Here is a 25,682-nt window from a genome sequence, read left to right on the forward strand (position 1 = left end):
GTACTCTCAGAGGGGTCCTCACTGCTCCCATGACCCATTCCCTGACCCCAACACCTTTGTACAAGCAATCTGGAAATAGATGAAGGTTCATCACCACAGGGGCAGTTGTAAATACAAAAACATGCCAGGGTTACACAATGCCTAACAACAATACAAACACATATTTAACCTGGACCTCTGAGACATCACCTTTACACAGCAATCATAACCATACTTGCTATTTGTACTTCAGGAACACTCATTTTTTTAAAACAAGATCTGAGGTTAAACTGTGCTTCGTTGCTAAGCTCTACGAGATTTTCCCCACAAAGAGTGCAGCATAAGGTATTAAAAGAGCAAGTAAAGAGGTGAGCAGTGGGTGCAAACACACAATGCCACCAGGTGAAAATAAAAGAGAGACATGTCAAGATTGTTTTGCCTAAGAAACAACAGTACAGAACTGGAAAAAGTCCTCCACAGATACCTCCTGTTAGATGTCAATGATGTACTTCTCAAAAAAAATCCATCACCCTATTAACCTCCGCACCACCTATTTGTCACTTTCTCATGTCTATCAAAGCAGGAATAGCAGGAGGGAGGAGGGGGGATTTCAACACTGATTTACATTTCTCTCAGCATGCTAACTTTATTCATTCTCTCACAGAGGTTCTAAGTAAAAACAATAGCATTGCTTGCTTGTTTTTAACAGTCATTCCTACAGGTCTTCTGAGCAGAGGAGACTGGAAAAAGCATTCAAATGGTCCATAATAATTAAGGCTCTGAGCCAGTAATGTTGAACATATATAAGCAATAGAAATAGTCATTCTGGAGGCTTCTGTCTCATGACATAAGATATTTCTCTTTTTCTTTTGTGGAAGCTATTATGCAAAAAATGCAGCTCATCCCTAAGTTGAGACAATGAACCTCCTGCATACTTGAAGAACTGCAGCACCTTTCTAACTTGTTATGGATAAGAACTGGATCAAAGGCTAGGCCTTCACTAAACATACAGACATCTCATGAACAACAGCCACAGCTCTCCTGCAAACAGATGGTGTTGAAGGGGAATCCAAATAGTGGGAGTCCCAAAGTGTAGCGGCACGAAAACCAATGTCTGAGGTGCTGATGATTTGCAATATTTTAACAAGCCAAAGACAAAGCACCTGAAGAAGATAGCTCTGTGGGTTGTAGCATTAAAAAATACCAGCAGAAAGGTTACCTTTGGCAGCAGCAATAATCCCAGTGGATGCCTGCTGTACTGACTCCCTGGTGATGGTAAGATTTGAGCTGGAGACATAGCCTGTGCCTCATTGGGTTCAGCTACAGGTTTCTGCAGTTCTTCCCTACTTAAAGAAAGACTTCAGGGAACAGCTTCCCAGTAGCCTCTACCCATGAAGCAGGTTGAGTTGAGAAGGACAGAAGTAACATGAGCCGCCAGGCCAGGGACAAACACTTGGGTAGAGGCACAAGCAATGCCACCACGAGAGCCTTGCTTCCCTAGGAAACCAGCCTAGAATCCAGCCTTAACCTTCTCCCCTCTTCTAGCAAAGCCTCATCTTCTGTGCTGCTGATGTAACATGAAACACCGTGCTGGAAAACAAAGGTACTATTGACTAACTTTTTTTTTGCAGGATTAAGATGACTATGCCAGTTTACAACAAAGATTTCAATGATTTCAACACTGAGCACTAAGTAACAGGAACACGGCTTGGCAATAAATCCAGAGATTACCTGTTGAAACATTAATGGCAAACACCTTTTGATGTGGGCTGCCTTATGTGGTGCAAATGCCAGCACTGTAATTATGCATTTCCTTTCTATGAATCTAGTATTTAAAAGTAAAGTATTGCTTAGGGGGAGGTGTGCACGTGTACCTCTGTGTGTGCATGTGCATGCATGTGTACATGTGTATGTGTTAGAGGAAATACTCTACAGATGAGCCTGCCATTTACCAGCGTGGCTGCACGTAGTAAATCTGCAAGAGGGGACCTCAGAGGTTTCATTCATCGTGCACCAAGTGGAGGGCTAAAACAATTGCCACACTTAAGACAAAATGCCAGCGTGAGTCATAGCAGCTGGAGTGCAAACATGTTTGCTGTTGTGTGAGTCAGAATATCACATCCTGAATTCACAAACCTCCCCATAAACAATAATTTCCAAAACTGTTGTGTCTCTTTAATACAATGCAATTTTAAGTGTGCTGAATGCTGAATCTATAAAGGCTTTCCTGAATACAAAGAAAATGTTTTTCTCCTCTTTCCTTTTGCTTCTGATTACACGTAACTACCTATAGTAATAGGTTTTCTATAGTGACTGAAGTGGTAATGACATCAATTCGTACTTTGCAAAACGCAAACATGTCTCAAAATGGGTGAAAAACGACAGATATCACCCCTCCAAAAAAAATAAAATAAAAGAAGAAAAAAAGGAAAGAACCAAACCCAAGCCATAGGACCTTTTGCTTACTCCATATGCTTTCTATGTCAGCACGTCTTTGATGCTCTAATTCTGACACACTTTAGCACATTCAGCATTAAGACAAAAAAGGAACATCACGCTGGCACGGGACAATGATCAGCTGAGAAAAGGCGTGAGAAACGCCAGGGAAGTGGGGAGAGAGGCCGTGGCAGCATGCTGCATGCAGGCAGGGAGGGAACAGGACTGCCCCTGTGCTCCACACAGCAGAACCAGAGTCCTCCCTTCAAGAAGTGCCTGGCCTGAGTACAGAACACAGTGGTCATTCCTCCAAAAGATTAAGAACATACCTCGTAACAAAAGTACTGCACTGGAATAACTAACTACCAATGATTGTCCACCACTAATTCAGGAAAGCGTCTGAATCAGAAGGCACGCAAGTGCATTTTGAAATAGGGCTGAACTTAAGGGCATGACCAAATTTATTCATCAGAGTGGTGATAAAGATGGGTGATGTTTCTGCCAGCAAGGAAAAAACCTCGCGATTTAGTGTAAGGTTGGGGGATGTTTCTCATTTGATTTTCAGTTAGGAACATTCTCATCTTACTCGAAAGGGAATTCATACACATACAAATCTCCTTATATCAAATCAAGACCGTCTTGCTTTCTCCCAACTGTTTTGTGGATTAACCACTTAGAAGTTCATTTCTGTTACCTTTCTCAGGCAAAATAAAGGCCTTTTGGAAAAATTTTATTGCTAAAACAATTAAATTCTCCTGGGAACGACTTCGTTATGGAAATGAAGTGACAGCTTCTTTTATCTAGCCAAGCAGCAAGTCTGCATTTATAAAAGGCATTCTGTGCACGAAGTACAGTGAGTGGGAGGACATGAAAATGCTATTTTTAATCCAGTTTTCAGCATTCCTCCCATACAGATCTCCTGGAATAATAACAGCAACAACAATAATGATAATTAATAATGCAAAAAAAGGAGTAGCATCTGAAAGGTGAGTGGCACGCAAGAAAGGAAATTGTAGTGTAAGACTTGTAAGACTTGAGGACAAGTGGAAGATTCTTTCAAATAAACTGGCATTGTGCCATGAATTTCACAGAATTTGAGATTTGCCCCCTAAATTTTAAACTGTAATTTTTTTTTTTTTTTTTTAAGGCAACAAATCAGCATTATATGCTACATATGCTGCATCTCTACTCTTCGTTTTCTTGCAGCAATTGATACTGAAACACCACTAAAAAAGAACTGTGGAGTTGATGCTGTTACTATGCCTAGGTAAATGACCATAACAGCTTTTAAACCTGGGAGGAAAAAAACCAAACACTGAGAAAATTCAGGGCCACACTATCTTTTTACATGCCATGTGAACAACGGTACAATGCAGACTTTGGCCCAAAGCTTGGAAAAAGACATTTGAATGATCCTTTTCAGCTTCATGGACCTTTGGACCTGTCCTTCAGGACACTGTCACAGAACAAAGAAAGGGAATTAACTCACACAGAAAAAGTGGGAGAAGTCCTTCCTCCCTCCCAGCAATACACTGGCTCCAGTGATCCTCGTGTGTAATTATCTGAGGGCAGAAGTTAGCCCTGATTATTGGAAGACTGTTATTCAGTTGTGCTATCATCTACCCGTGGTAATTAGGACAAGCCTTTGCATTTCACACCTAATAAAAATTAATGAGAATGAGCAGGCAGTAGAAGAAAACACATGGGAGGCACACGCACAACGTGAAACCTGCTGGTGCGATCGCACTTGGAGTAACCTCACCACTGGAAAGCCCCCATTTCACACAAAATTAGAGCAAGCTGGAGCAATCACACAAGCTGTCTCTCCCTCTCTTACACTCAGCAGCTCTAACACAAAAAAAAAACCATCTGAGTTTGGCACTGACTCATGTTTCAAACCCAGGAGTATTCCCCAATATGTGTGCCTGCGTGCGAGGTTACATGTACAACCCCTTTCTGATGCCACTGCCACGGGGTACCAACCTTGTCCAAGTGATTTCCCTCCAGGTCTATAGACCACTTTGTTAACAATGCAAAACCCACAACAGCAGTAGAATGAGATGTGCAGGAATCAGCACAGCACCCTGAGCATGCTGCCCCCCCGGTGAAAAAGCAGTCACCTAACTACTCGGGTAGAATCTGTTTCTGAAACCTATCTATCATTTAAGGACCATTCAGGGCATGCTTGAAAGTACTTCCACTCTCTCACGCTCCTACAAGATGAATTTTCATGCTATTAACCTTCATTTCTCTTTTATACAGTAAAATGTGTCAGAGTCCCAAGCTGATAATATGATCACCTCCATCTGAGAAGCATTCGGTGGTAACAGAAAAAAAAAAACAAAAAACAACACATGACTGAACTGTTAGCCCCATTCTCTCTTTTTGCCCATTACTTGCTGCTGGTCACTTGCCTGGCCCACTGTGAGGGAATGCTCATCTAGGCACATCCACAATGTTTAACCCTCAATAAAATTAAGCTGTAGTAATACTTGGCACCCCTTTCTGGTTTTACATACTATGAACACTGCATCAAAAACTTAACTGCACACTCTGTGACACCCCTGCAAGCTAACTTGAGTATTATTATTATTCATACCTTCTGCAAAGGGGAATTTCACTGGAAAAGGGATAATTGTCCTGCCCAAAGCTATGCAACACAGGTGCTCCTGTTTCCTGGTTCTGTCCTTATTCCAACAGATCAGTTTCAGCCTTTTCTGAAATTCAGAGTTGAGTCCTGCCTTCATTTCTGCCTCTTTCTGCTACTGAAGGAAAGAAAGGAGCAGGCCTCTGTACCCAGGGGTATGAGTGGTACGTGGGTCAAGTGAGAGTGGTCCCTGGCTGCATCATCATGTGTTGGGAGGAGAACCAACTGGACCCATGGCATTGACATCTTCCACCTCCCTGTGGCAAGTGGGGATTAGCTGCGGAGAAGAATTTGGTTTGCAGGAACACTTTTTGTGAATAAGAGCCCTTTTCACAGAAGGTAACCAAGATTTAGTCCCTGCAGACACCTTTTAGTACCACAGGGAGGACAGTGGAGGACTCAACAGCATATGTATTCTGGAAAAAAAAAAAAAAAAAAAAAAAAAAAGACTGAAAAAATAAAAGTTCTATCCAGGACCAGTGCCCACAGTTTGCTCTTGCAGGCTGCAGCAACCCCTGCCAATGGTCATGTAGCAGAAAGGGTTATGCTGGGCTTGCCTGCAGCCAGCACTGCTGCTAGTCTAGTCAGATGGACATGAATTTTTGAATCACCTTCTCATGTCACACACTAGACATAATATAATCAGAGATGCTGTTACAGCACCAGCTGTTCATCCTGCACCTCTGCCAATAGCCACAGCGTAGGTGGGACCCAACCATGCTTACTATGTCAGAAATTAATTTTCCTACCTGTAAAAGATCTGCATCATTATGTGCAGTGACACAATTAAAGTAGAAATCTTACCAGCTAGCATTGTAGATGTAATTATCTCAGTTAAAGAAAAGTCTTTTGTTGGCAAAGGTCATCCCAGCTCACAACCAAATAAGCCCTACCTTTGATCAAAGCAGTTGGACTGGAAAAGTACTTGAGACTGGAAAAGCACTTGAATGTGTTGATCAGCTCCTGAGCTAAGACAAGGCTCAAGCAGAGGAGTTTATCTCACCTAACCTCTCACTTCTATCCATGTTTGGTTGGGTCAGGGCCAACTTAGTGTAACCAGATCCTCAGCCCTAGCTGCAGGTTTTGATTGCCCGGAAGCTCTAGCTCAAGCCAAAGCCTCTTTAGCTATCCCACCTAAGAGTGCTGTCACCCCCGCAGATCAGCAGATGAGCTCCACACTTTAAGTGGATTAGATGTGCTGAGCAACTCTGCTACATCCAGTTCTCTTGTCTGCAGCTTTAATAAGCAATGGTCTTACATTCAGCTGCTCTGGAAGATTTTGCTGCAGAAGACCAGCCGGGCTAAGGACAAACCTGAGCTGTTCCCAGTCGCTGGGAGAAATACAGGCTTGCAGGTTGGGCACGATGGGCAATCCAAAGACCTCAGTGAGTCAAAGTTCCCATGAAGCTCACCACCTTCCACACCCTCTCTGGCACCAGGGTTTGGGGCTCACTCTCCACTACAGTTTGTGACTGAATGAAAAGGGATGAAAAACATCAGCCTGACACGCCACACGGCACCTTCTTATGCAAAATCCTCAGCAGTGACACATCACAAAGCAGTGTTTAAACTATCACAGGATGTCTTCCTGATCCCACCTACCCTAGCCACCTATCTTAGCCTGGGAGGAACAGTCTCTGGAGTGTTTTGGCAGCTACAAAACTCTGTTCCATCAAAGCTCTCTCAGAAGGCAATGAATCGCTGTTTCCCAGGTACACCATATCCTTCCCTCAGCCACTCCTCCCAAAGGCAGCAGGCAGAAGTGCCATGTAACATAATCAGTGTGAAGTTGTAACAGTGTGGGAGAATGTGGCAATTCATGGAAAATGAAATAAAGCAAAAGGCAGTTAGCAGCAAGGCTAAATGCAGAAGGGAGTGGTTTCCTAACAAAACAAGCCTTGTTAAAAAAAATAAAAAAACCCAAAAATCCCCTAGAAGTTGCTCTCCTCAAAAAAGCCGCATTCTCAGGAGACTGAAACCATATGGAAAAAAATACCTCTGTGAAACTTCATATAAAGATTATTCTTTACAGATTTAGCAGCCCTTTCTGCTTTGTATCCTAATGCTACTGAGTGTAACTATGTACATGCAAAGCCACTCAAAGGGGTTTTTTATGAGGTTTTCTAGGCCAAGAGAGGAAGCAGTGCGATAGGGAAGTTTTCAGAAGTGGGAGTTGTGCCTGCCTTGCTTCTAATTGTAGTGAAACTGTCAACCTCTGTTGTGTTTCAAGACTTTGCACTTCAGAATCATTCCCTCTGTGCTTTGAATTGCTACACTTTTCAGCTAACTACTTCTAAAAGTGCTGTTTAAAAAATGACACCCTCAACCACATTTAGTTTTTAGAATAAATCTAAATTTGCAAAATCTCATTGGGTCCCTGCAAAAGTGCAGACTTTTTTTTATTGTACTTGGCAGCAAATCTCTTGGAAATTATTTGTGCATAAATTTAGTTTAAATTACTTCATATCAAGACATTTAAGAGAAAATGTATTTTTCTTTGTTATAAGCTAAATATAATGATATTCACCTTATCCTAAATTAAAAAATCCCACAACAATCAAACAGCATACAACACTGAAAACAATTAGTAATCTTACAGCTTAAAATCCTACCTACATGTAGCCATGCATTAATCTTATTTCAGAATGAGCTCCAGGCACAAGTGGCTAAAAAATCTGAACTAGGTTGACTTTTTTTCTCTTTGCACATCACCAAAAAGGTGGGTCCACATATTAGGGTGAACACTAGACACACAATGCCCTTGGAAAGATGTTCTCTGCCTCTCAGTATTAAGCTTGGGGAATCAGCCCACCAGTGCCAGAATGGTAAATTCATAGGTAAGCCAATGTACTAAATTTCTCTTTAGTGTCCAGACCAAATCAAGTACGGTGGCAGACACCTACCAAACCGCAGGAAGTCCAGCTCTTTCCAAGTGCCCCTGAATACATCTGAATTTCAGGGTCATTAGGAGGCCATGCTTCATTCGTGCTGTCATGAAACACAGAATTTTTACACAGCTTTGGCTTTGACGATTTTAAAATATGGAAGGTTATTTTGGGAGGCTAAAGATGGGTTCAGTAAGACTCAGGTATATTTACACTTTGTTGCTCAATGTGGTAAAACTAATTCAGGGTCAATGTTTACTCCTGTCTATTTGGGGAGATGGAGAAGAGGCACATGAGCAGCTCAGAGCATACAGGCTCGTAGTCAGCTCAGCCAGGAGCTATCTTCTAAGTAGTGTGACAGTGCCCAGCACAAGGAAGCCCCAAGACCGACTCCAGTTACTGCGCAATACTTTGACCAAACAGGAATTTACACTCTATCTTGTGGAGCTGAACAACTTTGAAGTATGATCTCAAGGTCTGCCAAATTTTGAGGCATTCTAGGTCTCAAATGAAGTTAATCTGTTTTTCATATCCTTCTCGTGGAGTCTCATCTCTCTGGTTTAAAGGACAGCTCAATATTTAACCTTGGGAGACAAGCTCCTACCTTTGCTCAGCAGTGACTCTCCCTCAAAGCATTTGGAGATTGCAATAATCACCTTTCAAGTAAGTCTCACCCTGCTCTTCATTCACAACACAATGGACACTTTGCTGGGCAAGCTGAGGTGCTACAAACAAGCTCCCACATTGGCACTGGTTATTGCTAAGCTTGGGAACCAGGGCTGCGTGGCCTTCCCTCTACACTCATCACCATTTCTCCATGCATGGGTATGATTCCTCCCCATCTCTTCCTAGTCCAACAAAAACAAACAAACAAAAGCCTTAATCAAACAGGAGTGATGTTGGCAAACTGCCTGCTACTCCAAACTCCAGCACCAGCTTGGGCAAGAAGTGAAGAAACTCAGCCATGTCACATGGGAAACAGCTGAGCTATAGCAAACAACAGCCAGAAACTGCCCAACCCAATTCCAGTTTCCAAGGAGAAAAACTGCCCTCCACTCCCCCTGCAGACTCCAGCAGAGCTGGATCACCATCTCCAATATCCCTTGTCTGCCACAGCACTTCAGCAAACATTACCACCTAGTTGTTCCTACTGCCTAGCTTGGTGCATGTCAACTAAAAAGCTTTTGCTAATCTTGCATTTATTTAATTTTTTTTCCCTCCTTTCTATATCATGTGAATCCCTCACAGTTCCCCAGCACCAAAGAGTTAATGGAAGAAAGGGCCACCCTTGCATGTGCTTCATGCAAGGGTAAGTAGACTGGCTGGCTACCAAAGCAGATTGTTAAAGACTGCACTAAGCTCCTGATTTTTTTCCCTCAACTGCCATAAACGTAAGAATTGAATGTGGACATAAATGTAAACCTAGACCACTTTTGCTGATAAAGCAAAGTCTTTGTACTAGCACAACTGCTGTTAGCTGTACACAAAATACTTAAATTTCATAAATTCTCCCATATTCAAAAGCTGACCTGCAGTCTGCCCGAGACAGCCAATGTGAACTGCACACTCAGCAGAACTGCACATTAAAGACAGAGGGGAAACAGATTATACTATAATACAAAATCAGACTGCTAAGAAAGTGGATAATTTGTGCAACTGTCAAATGCTTAGAGTATTTTGGGCACACTTCACTACACCAGATTAAAACATATGTCTATTGTGGTTCTCATCTGAAAAGCAACACTCCGTAACAGGTTCGTGTTCTTTGCCTCTTTCATCATAGGCACGAGCAAAACCAGCACCTTCAGGACTCCCTCAGACTCCACTATTAAACTTTTATTTTAAATTAATTGAGGTTGCTCTGCTATTTGAAGATTTTTACATTCCCACAACAGCACTGATAACTTGGAGGAGAGTGCGTGTATGTATGGACATCATTTCTTTCAAAATTCTCTTGGGAAACTTCAGCTATAGATCTTGGCCATCAACATTCACGCTTCTCAGAAGATAACTGAATCCTGATATAGTATTCTAAATTTAACTTATTTCTTGGCAAGATATTTCTCCCTAGGTGCATGCATGTTATACATGGATTGTGTTTTAGCAGTGTTTAGCAGTGATTGTTAATGGCATATATTACTTTGGGCGACCCTATTTCCATGTTGGTTCATCCTGTGATATGCTGTAACCTCCTTGCAGGAAGACAACTCAGGAACGCGCTTGTACCAAACTCACTTTGTCTCCTGTTTTAGATTCCTTCTATTTTAAAGTCTACCATAACTGACCCATTAAGCACGAAATCCACCCTGGGATGTGCCTAGTAACTCTGGAGTCTGTTTTACCATTATTATTTACATGGCTGTTATTAACAACAGCAAAATATTTCAATTTATACTGCTAGCAAATTCAATTTTCACATCCGTCTCAACAAAATTATGCATACAAATGTACATTTACTCTTACATGCTAGGTTTCAAGACACAAAAATTGGAAGTGTATTTCATAGTTGGCCCCACGGCATCTATACATAATAATGCAACCTTAAACTAAGAACAAATCTGTGGTAACCCAGTTTGTTTACTGTTACCTAGTACTTTCATGACTAGTTTAATTTGTAAAAATAAAGAAAAAAACTTATGATAAAAATTCATACCTAGATTTCAAAGACCAAGCTGTTGTGAGGTGCACAGTAGATCATGCTCACAGTATTTAATGCGTAAGTATGAATTAAGAATTTCTGGTGCTTCCACTTGGGGGTGCTTAAATTTGTGATTCATGTGAAGGGCCATCTCTAACAGAAAAAAAAAAAAAAAAAAAAAAGACTTCCTGCAACAGAAATGTTAAAATTAAAAGCTGGATCTTTGGGTTGAGAAATGAAGTGATTTTGCAGAGGAATTGCACACACCCCATCTACTGGCTTTTCAGGAGACTGAGAGTTTTAACAGCTGCAAGGCAAGTTTACCTTGCATTGACATTATTTACTGAGCAGTGCCTGAGAGATCTGTGCTAGATGAAGGTAAAGGAGACAACCACCTACCCTAGGCAGACACAAAGTGATCTGGAACTGACAAACCTGTTCTGAGCCTGCCATAGTAAAAACACAGGTCACAGCCTAAGAAAGTCACATAAACCATTACAGCATCTTGCACCTTACAACAGAAGCATAACAGAGGAGTGGGAGGAGAAAATATTTCCACTGACAAAGGTCTTGGTTGTGCTGCCTGAGAGCTGGAGGGCCTGCCCTGCTGCCCTTAGACGTAGTGGTAATGTCCTGCACACCAGATAGAAGGGGACAGACACCCACCCAGAGCAGAGATTTGGTCAGTGTTGCTGTTGTGCCACTACTGCAGCACCCAGGGAACAGAACCACTGTAATTTTTAACTCCAGAAGGCTGCATCACACTTCATTAGAATTCATGACATACTTCAGTCACCAAGTCAAAAAGAGAGCCCAAGTTATGCTGTGGCAATCAGGATGTTTGATCGTGGCAAATCAAAGAATCTGTTCAGCTCTCCTGGAAGCTACCCAAAGCCAGTGCCATCTCCCACTCCTCTAGAAGTCTGCAATGCTTTTAATAGCAGATGTCAAAAGTACTGACATTAAACCCAGTGCTAACAGCAGCTGGGAGCACTGATAGTTTTGCCACCGGAGTGTCAAATTGCGAGGCTTTTTTTTCCCAAAAAATTAGTAAAGTTAATATCTCCACACTGCAATGCCAAGAATATCAGCCAGTTTGCCTGCTCATTTCCAACTCCATAGTTGCAGGCAGGGGCTTGCAGAAGTCACCAGCAACAACTGTGATGTGGATCTGTAGTCTGAGGAGACTAAATATATCTGTCAATACAGTCTTTATATCAATGTGAAACTTTCATACGCCAGTAGGAGGTTACTGACAGCTGTATTGAGATACACGGTGGTCCATGCTGTGGATGGGGGGAGCCTTAACCCTTTTTCAGTTATTAAATACTCTGGATTTTAACTTAGCTTCTTTAGAAATCACTTCATATTCACACACCAGTGCTTTGTCACTCTGATGCATAATAGATACAATTTCTAGCAAAAAGCTGAAATCACAGAAATTTTATTTGCATATAGGGTCAGAGCAGTTTTGAAAACAGACTTTTCAGTTATCTGTGATGTTTGGAGGAACTCAGTGTTGCAGAAAGAAAATAATATTTTTCCTTCATTTGCTACTGTCCTCATCATGGACCAAAGTCTGCTCTTGCATCCACTGCAACTTCAGCCTGGGCTGAGAGTGATATAATCCATTAAATGTCTGATTTTAAAGTAAGAGATAAAATTTATTTTGCAAATACTGTCTTTATGCAAAGCACTTAAAACAACCCTCTTTAGACGAGGCTACTGTTGCTGTTGACCCCTTGTTTCTCTTTTCTGTGCCAAAGCTGTGAAGGTATAGTAGGGTTTGAAGCTGTACACCAGCCAAGATGAGCACAGTGATGTGAAACTGGTATTTGTGTTTTGTCAGTACTGGCAAAGGTGTGTCTGCACAAAGCTGTGATAACTGTCAGCACCTCAAAGCAATTGAGATCTTTGCTTGTCTGTGCGCCAGGCAATCTTAAGAGCTGAAGATCCTTCACCTCTAAGTGCTAATATCTCAATAACTTCAGCTATAAAAGCTTCCCAGATTAAAGGACCCTATTAATCAACTTCTAGGAATATACCACAGTTTGGATGACGCATTAATCCAGTGTTCAGTTTCTCCTGGACACAAAGGCATCCTAAAGGTCTTAAAGCTCAGCCCTTTTTCAGCTCCAACTGGAGCAGGACCAAGAGTGCTGTGCTGGCACCAGACCCACTGCAGTGCCAGAGCATTTCAGAAACTAATCCAATCGCTGGGGCGGAGTTTTTAGGAACCCTTTACAGAAGGCACCTCTGCCAACAAGGTTCAACAAGGTTTCTGCCGGTGACTTGAGAAGACATATTGAATGTCAACTGGTATGTTTATCTTCTTTAAACGCTGAACTTCCTTTCAAACAACATCTAATAGGGCAGATTACTGGTTTAATATTAATGGAAAATGATCAAAAGGCCGTAGATTATTTGGCTGGTTTACCTGAAAAACTTGTCCTGCTTTAGTTTCCATGCAAAAATATACCAAAAGAGTATTCCTATCGGTTTGGAGTCTACAAACAAGGTTTTTAAGGAGATGGGGAAAACTAAATCTAAAACCAGCCTGTATTAAAAATGGCAGAACTCCCCGACCAATTTAAGGATGAGCTCCACATATTTTTCACAAGAGCAAAAAATAAAACTTAGGAACCTATGCTATACAAGGACATTTGAAAATGCAATTCCTTATTGGCAAAAGGCAGATTCTTACCAGTTGCCATCACAGTTCACTTTGCTAGGTACAAAAGTGGCTGGCAAGCTGGTGGAAAAAAAGAGTAAGTAAATACTGGCATTTTAAGCACTTGTCTCTGAGCAAAGATAAACAGCAATGGTCAAATAACAAACAGCCAGTGCTCTCTCCATGTTTATTTGAAGGCATAGTAGCTGGGAACCACCTGGATCAAGGCTGTCAATTCATTTAAATGCGTAAGTGCTTTCATGATTTCAAGGCAGAACAAATATCTTTTTGTCTGCACACTTTTTAGAAAACATGAGCAGTAACTACAGAGCAGAGCATAGATGCCTATTAACAAGCCCAACAACAATTACTGCTATGTCTAAGAACCAACAAAAAACCCCCCATACCAGTGTATTCCAAAGGCATTCGCTCACAAAGCAAACTCACTCCACGCAAGCCCAAGCAAAGAAACCTGATAGTATCTCATGATCTATGTTTTCTCAGCGGGTTGTACTGGGTCCTCCAGATTCCGGGCTTGCCTTTGAAAGCAATTAAGTTTCTAGCACTTCTGGGAGTGACAAAATCTCTCACTATGAAAACCTGCACACAGCACTCTGGCTGAGTCTGCAGCCTGACAGACTGAAACAGCAGCACTAAGAAAGGTGTGAATTTCCTCCTCTTAACTCATCTGGGAGCATTAGTATGTGAAGGGCCATCTCTAAACTTTGAAGCTATTTCCAAATTATGTCTTTGTCCTGCACCCAAATTGTCAGCTGCTACTGAGACTTGGAGAACATTTGCAAAGCCCCCTCAGCACGGAAAGAAAAATCCCTTTCCTCACCAGCCTGCACACAGGAAACTCTGCAAGTTCAGCTAGTGTGAACTATTCTAATTACTCAGCAAGACAGAGTACCCCTACATACATTACAGCACGTCCAGAAACCGCAGCAAATCCTGGGTCTTGCTGTGCTACACACTGCACAAACACACATTAGGAAATGGCGCCTGCTCCATAGAGTTTGCAACTTGCAGAGAGGACTCTACACCTAAGGGAGAGCAAGGGCAAGAAGCGTATAGGAGTGAGCAACAGGCATTTCACACAACTGGTGTGTGAATGTTGCTTCTGAATTTTAACTGTACTAGAATTCTGTCTGATCAAAAAATCCATCTGTGATATGTCCCTGGCCGAATAAACCAAACAGAATAGCAGCAAAGTCAGACAACTAAATACCCCGGCCCCAACAATAAAAGCCTCAACGCTGTCCTAAACCAGACTGCCTGGACAAGGCACAACATCTTTACCTCCTCAAGAAAATTAAACAAAACACAGCAAAGCCATTTCCCTTCACTCTGCTTATTCTTGCTGTCCTACAGACAGCAACAAGCTTGTGAATCCAAAGCAAGAGAGGTGAGAGGGGCTGACAAACAAGGCAGGAAGGGCGTACGCTGCAGGAGCTGCCCAGACACCGGGTTTTAGCCCCAAGTGAAGGCAGAAGGGTGACTCCTTCCAGGCAGGGTGGTGAACCTCCTCTTGCTTACTGCAAGGCACCTTAGCCTGAGAGTGCACACTAGGGCGGTTACTAAAGGGGTTGCTCTTACAAAGGGAGGTCACATGTCATTTACTCCGTGGCAAGCACGGTTTTTAAAGCAAAGGCTTTTTTCGCATGCCAACTTATTTCTGTGGCTTAAGACCCTGCATACTTGGTTTTCAGAGCTCCTGAATCCTCGTAACTCCAAATGAAATTAGCTGGAACGATACATGCTCAGCACCCTGGAAAATTACCAACAAGTGGGTTCCAATCTTTTTATTTTTTACTTATCGGTGTAGCCATTTCCTCTGTTATACATTAAGACACCCAGCCCCTTCAACACTGTGCAAGGAAGAGACAGATAATTTCAAATAGCATAATTTTCAAAATTATTTAAACCTATTTATGAGAATTAACTGGGCTCTGTTTCCTCACTGACAACATTTGTGGTTTCATAGCTGCATTTTCTTGTCTCTCTCACTCACTTGTTGCTATGCAAGGACTTACAAATACAGGCAAATAAATTGACATAGAAGGGAGACTTGCAAAAAAATTACCGAATGTGACTTCTGATCGGATTTAGAAAATGGTAAGGTAGAAAAAAACATTGCCCCTCCTACATCCTTCAGCTAAGTGTTGTGGTCCTTTTTAACAACCAGAAGCATGCACTTTCAGAGACAGAAAAGTCCTTAAAGGAGTGTACTGGCAGAAGTGTAAGATGCTTTAATGTCCTTTAAGACTTTTTTAAAGTGCTTTAAAATCTTTGGACAGAAAGCATTGAGCAACTACAAAGTTGGTAACAAACAGTTCATTACACATACAAACATATACAGCCATGTGAAATGTTAAGAACTAGGAAATATGAGAAATAAGGCCCATTGTGCAACATTTCATCATCTTTCTTGATTTTATGATCACACAGTTTTTTTTCCCCCACCACAAATTGTGGTATAGTAGAGCTAGTTTACTGAATAAGCAACACTTCATTCTCACTATTAAAAATGGTTTTACAACCCATGCTTTAAAGACAGAACGAGCTATTTCCCTATAGGTTATTTCCTGGCTGTCACCATATTACCTAGCTGCCTGATATACTAAAATTAGCACACGTTAGCAACACCCCTGTAAGAGGGTTTTTTCCCCATCCCACAGACAGAACTGAGACTCAAAGAGACTCAGGCTGTGGACAAAGGTCCCTTCCAAGCCCAGCTACGCTGCTTGATGAGTTTTTCCTCCTACACACTTGCTTAGCACCAGCTGCCCCTCTTCCTGTGATGACTGTCTCCCTTCAGAAGTGCTAGCAGTCTGGTGTAAAAGCATTTCATAATCCATTATGGTGAAAATAAACTGGAACAGATACAAACTGCTCTTTACACTCTCTTCTCTTAACCCCGTTTTGCCTCCGACCACCTGGGGAGCCCAGAAGAGGCCAAAGAGGATCATTTCCAAGGGAAGGGGTAGTGATTACATGGAAGCTTGTGCTGACACAGGTAGACCCAAAAGAAGACATCTGCACACAGCTACAGGTCAAAATCGTTACCAGAACTAAAACTTCTAAATGCACACAGACCTTTTTGATTAGACACTGAGGTAACTGCAAGCAGGAACAGAGAACTGGAGCACAGGTGAATCAAAACAGATGGTTAAGACACATTATTTGCACTCACAGACACATACCAGCAGCAAAGGGACAGCAAGACTAAGCAGTACAAGCAAATGGAAATACACGTGTTCACAGGAGGTACTGCTGCCAGCAAGATACTTGTTGCATCCTCGTGTTGGAGGTTGCTTTTCTGCCTCAGAGCTGCTCAAACAAACTGCATGGATGCTCCTCATTCACTTCAGTGAGAAGTAACTCAACTTTGAAGACACTTAGCAGAAGTTTAAGCTAAACTGTGTGGTTTCAGACCACAGTTTTTGCACTGATGCAGAAGGGACAGCACTTTCATACTTCAGGCTCCTGTTTCCGTAGGGCTACAAGGATGTGCAAAGAACCTGGACTACCAAAAACAACCAAAAGGTGCAGTGGTATTCTATTCCTCACGAGACAGAGCACGCAGCACACAAGTGCAGCCTGAGGAATCATGAACTCCATCCCGATGTACAAAACGAACATTTCCCTCTGACCTTCTCTTCTGTGATTTCAGTCCTGCTGCTTCCCTCCTCAGATTCTTCACCCCATTTTCCTCATTCATCTTCATCTTCATCCCAACCCCATCATATAGTCCATGCCTGACAGTCACACCAGCTCCAAAATGCTGTGGCCACACTTGGTGCTTGCAGCCACCACCTCCCTCATCTCCCTGTTCAGTCACATGTTCCCCAACACTTCTTCTGAACACATCTTCCATAGATTCTGTTCTCTCTCCACCCCATCCTTCTGCTCCATCCTGTCTGGGCTACCAATAATGTCTCTGAAAACACGAGAGGACAACTTTCTTCCTCTTGCTTCCTATGCCTAGGATCGCAGCAATCCTCAGAAGACAGATGAAGCAATATTAAAACAAGGTCTTTACCTTTCAAGCATAGCATATTCAGTGCAGCACTGCTTAACAAGCTCCCGCTGTGTAGATGGATACAAAATGAGAAATTTCTGAGTTCATACACTGACTGTGTAAAATATTCCTGCAAATAAGAAGGCAGATTTGTAGCACCAGGGCAACTCTAGAGCCAAATTTAAGATATATGTCCCCAGATATGAAGGTGCTACACAGCTACTCAGTGGAAGAGCTGGCCTATTTTTAAAAAAAGTACGAAAATGCAGGTTTTTTTATCTTGTTCTCAAGAAAACCTGAATCATTCATGTTAAAATGCAAAAAGGAAAAAAAAATGAACAGGAAACGGACACCGAGTTTGGTAAAATGTCAGTTTAAAAGGTTATTTTAAACTGGAAAAACACTAAATGTTGTGAAATGCTGACTGTAGGCAATTCAACCAGCTTTTCTTATACTGCTTGCTATTTCCTACAGTTATTGCTGAGAAAGTCCCTTAAACAAATCCATGATGTAGAATAAAACTGAAATATTACAGGCTCCAGTGATGTCTGGACATACTGCAACAGGAGAAACGCAGACTGTAACAATGAGGCGCTAGATGGTGAATTTGGAAGACAATACATTGTTGTGTGCAGAGATTTTTTGATTCTGTCAGGAAATCCAAGTGTCGGAGTCACAGCCTATTTACAAAAATTAGGAGGAAGCACTGATTGGTTTCTATAGGCACAACATTGATATTCACCCTACAATCAAAGAACTGTTCTTAGGACTGGAAGCAAGAGCAAACTCTGATCGTTACAGCTCAGCAGACACAGAAAGGCAGCAAGAAAATTCACTTGATGCATAACCTTCACCATTTAAGAGTCAGATGATTCAGCTGCAAGAAAACAAAATTACTTTAAAACTTTTAGTTCTTTCTTCATAAAACACATAGCTTTTCAACAGATGACTCAAATGTGAAAGTTTGTGGCCTTTGCTGGGCAGGCTGCATTCTGATCCACTATGCAAATGACTCAAGTGTTTTTTGGTTTTTAGGGTAGCAGTTGCACTCCTGAACCTTTTGCAGATGGGATCACCACTGCTGCTGAGCCTTAGAAGAAAAGAGCAATGGCATCAACTTTTTCCCCAAAGTTGATGCCACCCAGTTTTACATCATGACTTAGAGTTGTAAGGTTGCTTTCTCCTCACGTAACTCTTCAGAAATAGAGGCAAAAGGTCTGACTTTCTAATTTTACTGCAAGAGAGGTAGGTAGGTAGATTATCCCATAAAACCTTGCAAATCTGTGCCTTGCAGATGATCTTTCCAAGACTGATGGTAAGCCTTTCAGATTGTAAGACAGATGTACAAACAGAGGAAGGAAGAAAAATGCCAAAGAGGTCCCACTTACATGGGATCTTTCGCTTTGTTGGATGGGATCCTCCTATCACAACAAACTTAGGGCCTTGGTGCTTACTACTTACTTTCCTCCCTACAACAAGAGGCAAAACGTGTTGGCAGGAATGATTTAAAAAACAGAAAAGTCTTAAGGAGCAGCAGGCAAGCAGCCTCCAAATGCAAGAGTGGAGCAGAGCTACAGATGAGCTGATATCTCATACCCTGGAGAAGCCTGGGAATTGAGAACAGGCCTTTGAAGGGTTTGGAACACTTCAGAGACTTCCTGAAAGCCTCTTAAGAGAAGAGTCAAGAAATCTAAGCCCCATTGTATGTACAACACAAGCTCTGTCATGTTGAGGTGTCTTCAAACCACAAACCCCACTTATTTCTAGCAGTAAATATAAAAATACCTGATTTTTACTCCTGATAATAGACTACACCTACACTGGGAGAGTATGAAGCACTACTGCCATATCTACTTAACCATTATAAGAGCTGCAGCATGAAGAAAGCCTTTATCTTTTAACACAAACTGACACAGTTACTGCCTACTGCATTAAGTTGTACTCCTTGGCTCTCACTTACATGAACAAACAAGCTCTGAAAACATTAAAGTCTTGTCTTCTGCATTCAACCATTATATACATTATATACATCTATTACATAGACCGAGTTGAACTTCCTCCTCCAGTGGACAGGTAAATATATACATGGGGAAAAAACAAAATATATGCAGTACAGGTTACCAGGCTTTCTCAGTAATCCTGAAGAGCTAAGCAAGATCAAAGCAGCCGCAAGGAGAATGGAAACCTTCCTCCAACTGGAGATGAAATGAAACTGAGCCAAACCAAGAGTGCTGTAGCAGTCTCATGGTGGGGTCTCTGGTTGGAGAGCTCCATTCTTCTACATGGTGCATGTATCTTCAGTAGCTGCAACCTGGCACGAGTGCCAGGCTGAGCAACGGGTTCACCCAAATGCTCTCAATACCAAGAACTGATGCAAGAAAAAGCAAACCAAGTTCAAACATATACTTACTTTCTGAAAAGGAGTAACTCTTCAGATCACAAGACAAGACATAGATGTGCATGTCCTGACTATTATTTCATGGGCCATGCTGGAGTTAATTCTGATTCACATGAGTTTTGGACACCCTATTTAATAAGATCTACATCTGTCAGTGTAAGGTACTTAAGTCAATAGCTGAGGAAGTTAAGCAGTAACAACTCACCCTCCACATTATTAAAATCATCCTGATTTTCCTTTCAGCTTTCCAGGAAAATCAGCAATACAGACCTCTCTCATGCTGACAATTTATCAGTCTCTAGACTATGCAGCAAGTCCCCATAATGTTCCCCTTTGGGTAGCAGAGCAGTGAATAGATGCGGAAAAAAAACTCCACTGACCAGAGAAGAAATTCAGGGCAAGAAAATAATCCAGAATTACCTGGCCTATATCCAGCCCTCCTTACAGCTTTATGAAGAACACTAGGAAAAGAGATAACATACTTTGATTTGAGAGATCCAGTGTCCTAAGGACAGCATGAAAGAAGCGTGGACTGTCAAAGGGTGTGAGTAAGATTTCCATCAACACAATTCACATCAGATAGTGCTTTGGTACAAACCCATGTGAGTTTCTCTAGATTGAGAAGCAAGACCAGCTTACATTAGAAGAGAATGGGCCTTCCTGTATCTTATGAAACACAGGTATTTAATGTTTAGAGCGTTATTGACTTGCCACAACAGATATCCTAAAACATTAGTAAGGTTGGAATGGGAAATCTCAAGGGACAGCCTACCCAGCATACCTGAGACAGGCACAGGGATGGAGAGCAAAAGCCTCTGAAGAACTGGGAGGTGTTCTGGATTGAGTATGCATCTGGGAGGAGCACCACTGAGTCTGAGATCACACTGGATGGGCTCTTTCCCTCTCCCAGCTAACTTGGAGAAGGCTTGAGCAAGAACAGAGTCACCATTCATGGAACACAAGTGAGAATTCCCTCGTCAGGGAAAACAGCCCAGGATTAGCCTCCACTTCCATACTGTAAAACAGCTTTGAAAAGCTGTAGAGAGAGGAAGGAGACGTGGGATGAATGGTTTCATTTGTTACCCATACTTTTGTTACAGGCTTGGGTTTTTTTAGACATCTTAGCAAGCAAAGAAAAAGACAGAGAAAAAATTAATAAAATGTGTCATCTGAAGGCTGGAGTCTCCTGACAACTGATACCTAAACTCAGAAGGCAAGGCAGTAGCTGATAGAGAAAGAAGGAGAAAATAAAAAGGAATTTGCAAAAGTGGAAGCTTCCTGGAAAAACACTGTCACTTCATACTATTTTGAAACAACAAAGCAATACAGCCAAGTGCAGAAGCAAAATGCTTGGTGTGCACTCCAAGTCAGATGATTGGACTTTAGGAACCGATACCCAGACTGAAGTCTGCTCCTCAGCCTTGGGGCAAATTTAACTCTTTGAAGCAGTAACTTAGAGGCAGAAACTGTTTAGTGACAGTGTCACAGCCTCTGAAGGCCTAAATGCTTCTCATCAAGAATGTGATTTAGCTGAGGTAACCGAGATGTGACCATGCTGGAAAAACAGGAGCAGACAGAGCAACTGAGTAACGCTGGCATCAAATAAAAACCACTGGGGAAGGATCCAAGCAGAAGGATGACCACAAGGATAGAACAGTTACCTAGGATCTGGGAAACCGATAAAGTCAAACCTTAACATCACTGAGCTCCCACGAGTCCTTCATCCTTCCTATATCCCATCTGCAAAACAGAGTTAAGAGCAATTGTCTAGCTCATACAGAACTGTAGCAAACGGTAAAGGAGTGCGGAGCACTCAAAAGATGGGTTCACAGCTCAGGGAAAAATGGTTCACCTTGCAACCGAAGCCTCTGCCTGCCAAAGAAACTTAATTTTTGAAGTGGTTGTGCCCCACGACGCCTGCTTAAAAATTAATACATATGCTTAATCCCTGGGGCAGAGTGTGTGTGTGAGATTTTCTGTTTCTTTTGGCATTACAGGATTCAAGTAATTTCCTTGTTTTCATTATTTTCTCACCATTTCAATTATCCACATTTAGATTTATTGTTGAAGGGACCACATTCATCAAAGTTCTTATTTCATATTTCTGAAACATGAAATTCTCACTTAGGCACAGCATGAAGGATTTCCAAGCACAAGGCCCTTTGCATATAAAAAACTCGACAGACTTTACCATCTTAACTGCTTTTAACAGACTATAAAATCTTATACATTAGGAGTTCTTTAAGTAACATTATCCATAGGAAAATACTGCAGGAAAACAGAAGACCTGAAAAGGCCATGAAACAGGGAAATGTATTTCAACAATACAAAGCGTATGCTTATAGAACTCAGAAAAATAAATTCTTGCCCATAGTATTCATTAGTTACAAACACAAGCTGCCTAAGAAACTTCTGCCTCAAATAAAGGTGGGAAACAATCTGACTGAGCTATGTCTCTGTGATTTCATAACACAAAATTAATGGTAGTACTTAATTAGTCAGATCACTCTTTTGTAGTCTTCCTTATTAAGTCACAAATTCATGCAAATTATTATCTTCTTCCACTACTTGCACTAAGGATCTGCTTGAAGGGAGGTCTTTGGCGACTTCCTCAGTTTAGTACTTACCTAGCAAATGCACTGGTTTACTAAGGAGAGAGGAACAAAAAAAATCTAAAAAAATTCTGACATGAAATAACATATGTTAGGCCAGAAATACATTGTTAGTTAAAAAAATACCAACGGTAGAACCAAAACATCTCTTCAATCATTTATCTTATCAAATTTATCTGTTTTTTCTTTTCAGGATCCATGCTTCTCACAGCTGAATGTTTCTTCTGCTTGCATTTGGGTCTCCCAGAGCCTCTTTCCACCGAGATAAAAATATGTCTTTTTTTCATCTATATTATTAGCAATCAAACAAAGTGGGTTTATTTCTTTTTTCTCAATTAGTTTTCTCGAGTCTTGCCTGCTGTTTATCTCAAAGTAAAAGCTAGTCAGTGCTTATAACTTTCTTCTTTTATTAAGTATACAAATGAAAAGCGATGCTACCTCTTAAACAAATGTTCAAGCCAAATGCAGGAAACCCATCAAAAGTTACCTGCCAAAACAAGAGTATGTTGCTGGTAAAATTCAATTAATACTGTATCTTTTGCAACATGCTAGCATTTGGGTGTAGTTACTCCTCTCCAATAATTAACAGATGACAGTTTAGTTTTAAAACAGGCAGTTTATAATGAGTGACCCACCTACACTGTTCAACCATCTGATCTGTCTCAAGGTCACTGCCTTCAGTAACTGGGTAAGAATTACATCATCTACTATGGGATGACAATTACATCATTGATCAATACTGAGATCTAAATGTTACCAACAAATTCATGTTAGGGATGAGTTACAACTGGGCAGACACCACAAAATGAAACTCCTGTTTGGTTCAACCCACATCCCCATTAAGATTACATTTAAAAAACTATCAACTCTATTATGATTATTTGTAGTACAGTGCAAACTGAGAGCTAAGTAAAGACGGGGTGGAGAAAGTGCCACAGCAGCATGGCCTCTGCAAAGGCAGAGAAGATGGTCTTTGCTTTGACAGGCTCACAGCAGCCTGAAGTGACAAGAGTAACGAGGGTGGAGGAAAGAGGTGTAAGCAGATGGCAGCAGACCACATGTTATTTCTGTAAGCTTTTGGTAGCAGTGCAGTTTGAAGCACAGTCACATGTTCACGTTCAACAGCAGTAAGTGTTTTAAGCTATTTTAGTTTCCTCTGCCTTGAAACAGACCTGGAGCAACCAAGCAGCAAGCTATTGCATCTCAGTGGAAGATGTGCAACTTACTGGACAGCTCTTTATTCTTCTGCTCCTCTGCAGCTCATTTGGGAGTCGAGCATGAGACTGCATTCAGTGAGGAAAAAAATCAGTAGAATGGAAGGAAAGTGAGGAAAGGTCCAAATGGAAGAGGACGAGATGTTTAAGAGGTAGGCTGAGCACACGAGAGACAGGGAAGAGGAGAAAGCTAAATTAAACAACAAATCAGCTTAGGGTATAGGAGGTCTATCCACAGGCTGAGCCCAGAGTCTGTCTTGTGGCTGCTTTTGCCATTATGCTTTTTGTTTGGTTCAAATCTTCGGGAAGGAGGAAGTTCCTCACTCCCCCTATGGGGAGGCTGTTAAAAGATGTGGAGATTGCTTTGCTCACTTGCACTTATCCAAGACTCAGGTAGCCCCTGGGACTTAAGAAGCCCAAGCAGAACCCCACTACAAGGTTTCAGCAAAATCTCCTAGAGTAAGATTCTACAGAGTGTGATAACTCACCCATGGGGGGATGTATCATAGGCAGTAGTACCTAGAGGCACTGACATACTTGGCTTCTACACAGGCATACATTGAACTCCTGTCTCAAATACAAAGAGCAAATACATGGAACAGGAGACCCAGGGAGACAGAATACTAAGCTGACATTTTCACTCCTGGATACACTAAATTAGGCACCAATCCATACTTCAGGACCTACATAGCTGGCCTCCTTCACAGTAGTGCTGCCTGTACCCGGAGGCCCATTAAAGTGAAACAGAGGGTTGCAGGCAACTTGCCTACTCTGGAAATCAGGCCAGGACTAACCAGATTTGATAGCTCTGACCTTAAGAGATACAGTTGTGAAATGCAGACAAGACTCGAGCACCAGCATGGGAATTATATGAGTTTTCTAAAGCATAAATTAAATGTTGAATCTTACAAACACTGCAGCTGCATGTCCTGAAATGCCTCTAAGGGCAAGAACTGATTTGGCCATTCAAAATCCTTAATTTTAAAACATTTGATTTTGCAGGGTGCAACTCCATAAACTCAAGGACAGGCAAGTCCTTCAGTTTTCTCATCTTAAGCAGAATTCTGCTGTCAGACACACACAGTGGATATTTACTGCGTATCACTCCATCTTCCTGTACACACACAGACATGGAGTGGTCACCTTTAACGTGAGGAGTCAGTAAAAGCGTGGCATCAGAGAAGAAAACCGCAATGAACTCATCTCAGAGGTTTTTTATTTCAGGTTAGGGCAAAGTAGTTAATAATAACTGTGTTTTCCTGGCAGGGCCCACTGCTGTATAACTCTCACCAAGAGGCAGGCAAACTCACTGCCTTCAGAGTAAATAGAGAGGCAAGGTCTGCCTCCGTGGGGCTCATTACAGGGCAGAGGCATTAGTTCCTTTTCCTTATAATAAATCCTTGGTGTATCCACAATAACAAAAAATTTCTTTCCAAGTTGTGTTTAAAGTACTTAGAGTTCAAGCGCTCAGTGCCTCCGATCACATTTGAGGCAGATTTAATAGAGTAGTGCTGCTGGCCTCCAGAAGGTACTTTTTACTCTTGCAGACTAGAGAATATTACACATAGAGAGGCTAAGTCTGCCATCCCAGGTGCCAGTTTTATTCTGAAATAACTCCACTGATTGATGAAATTAAGATGGAATGAGACTGCAGTAATCTAATATTGAATCAGGCCATAAAAAATAAAATCTGCTATGTCAAAAATGTAGTTGACTCCAGAGATTTCCTTCCTCATTCCCTATGCAGAAAAGTTGCTCTTCTATTTTTTCACATGAGGAATTTTGAAAAAGCAAGGCATGTAGGATTCTGGGCTCTTTCTTTGGACTCTAATGGTATGCTGCCTGGGGAAGCTCATCACAAAGCTAAGCGCAAATTCCCCACAGGTAACAGGAAATTAAAATATAACAGGAAAATAAGCTTTCCATACAGCTTATCACGTGGCTTAGTGAGTGGATAAATATGAAGTTGAATAAAAAGTCAGATGCTGCTTCAGTTTCATGACTGCTAGCTCTTTATCTCTGTCTCAGAACCCAACTGTGTTCTGTGGAGGAGGAAACATGTCAGTGCAGCAAATTTCACCTGCAATGAAAAGTAATTTATTGTGCCTAACTGTGAAAAGCAAATTGGTATCATCATCTAGGAGTTTGTATCTCACAAGGGTTGTTTCGGTAATTTGC

General features: G+C 41.6%; 1 protein-coding gene across 9 annotated transcripts in view; it reads right to left on the reverse strand.

Annotated features, from left to right (window-relative positions):
- ATXN1 (ataxin 1) overlaps nucleotides 1-25,682 on the reverse strand; it is a 277,784-nt gene that overhangs the window by 96,516 nt on the left and 155,586 nt on the right. The window contains exon 1 of one of the 9 annotated variants that reach the window (XM_071736403.1): nucleotides 14,180-14,200. The exons of the other annotated variants lie outside the window; for them this stretch is intronic. The gene's annotated coding sequence lies outside the window, so the exon portion shown is untranslated. Of the gene's footprint in view, nucleotides 1-14,179; nucleotides 14,201-25,682 lie in introns of those variants that run through there. 9 annotated transcript variants of the gene reach the window in all.

This window comes from Heliangelus exortis, chromosome 2 (genome assembly GCF_036169615.1).
Source record: "Heliangelus exortis chromosome 2, bHelExo1.hap1, whole genome shotgun sequence".
Classification (NCBI taxonomy): domain Eukaryota; kingdom Metazoa; phylum Chordata; class Aves; order Apodiformes; family Trochilidae; genus Heliangelus; species Heliangelus exortis.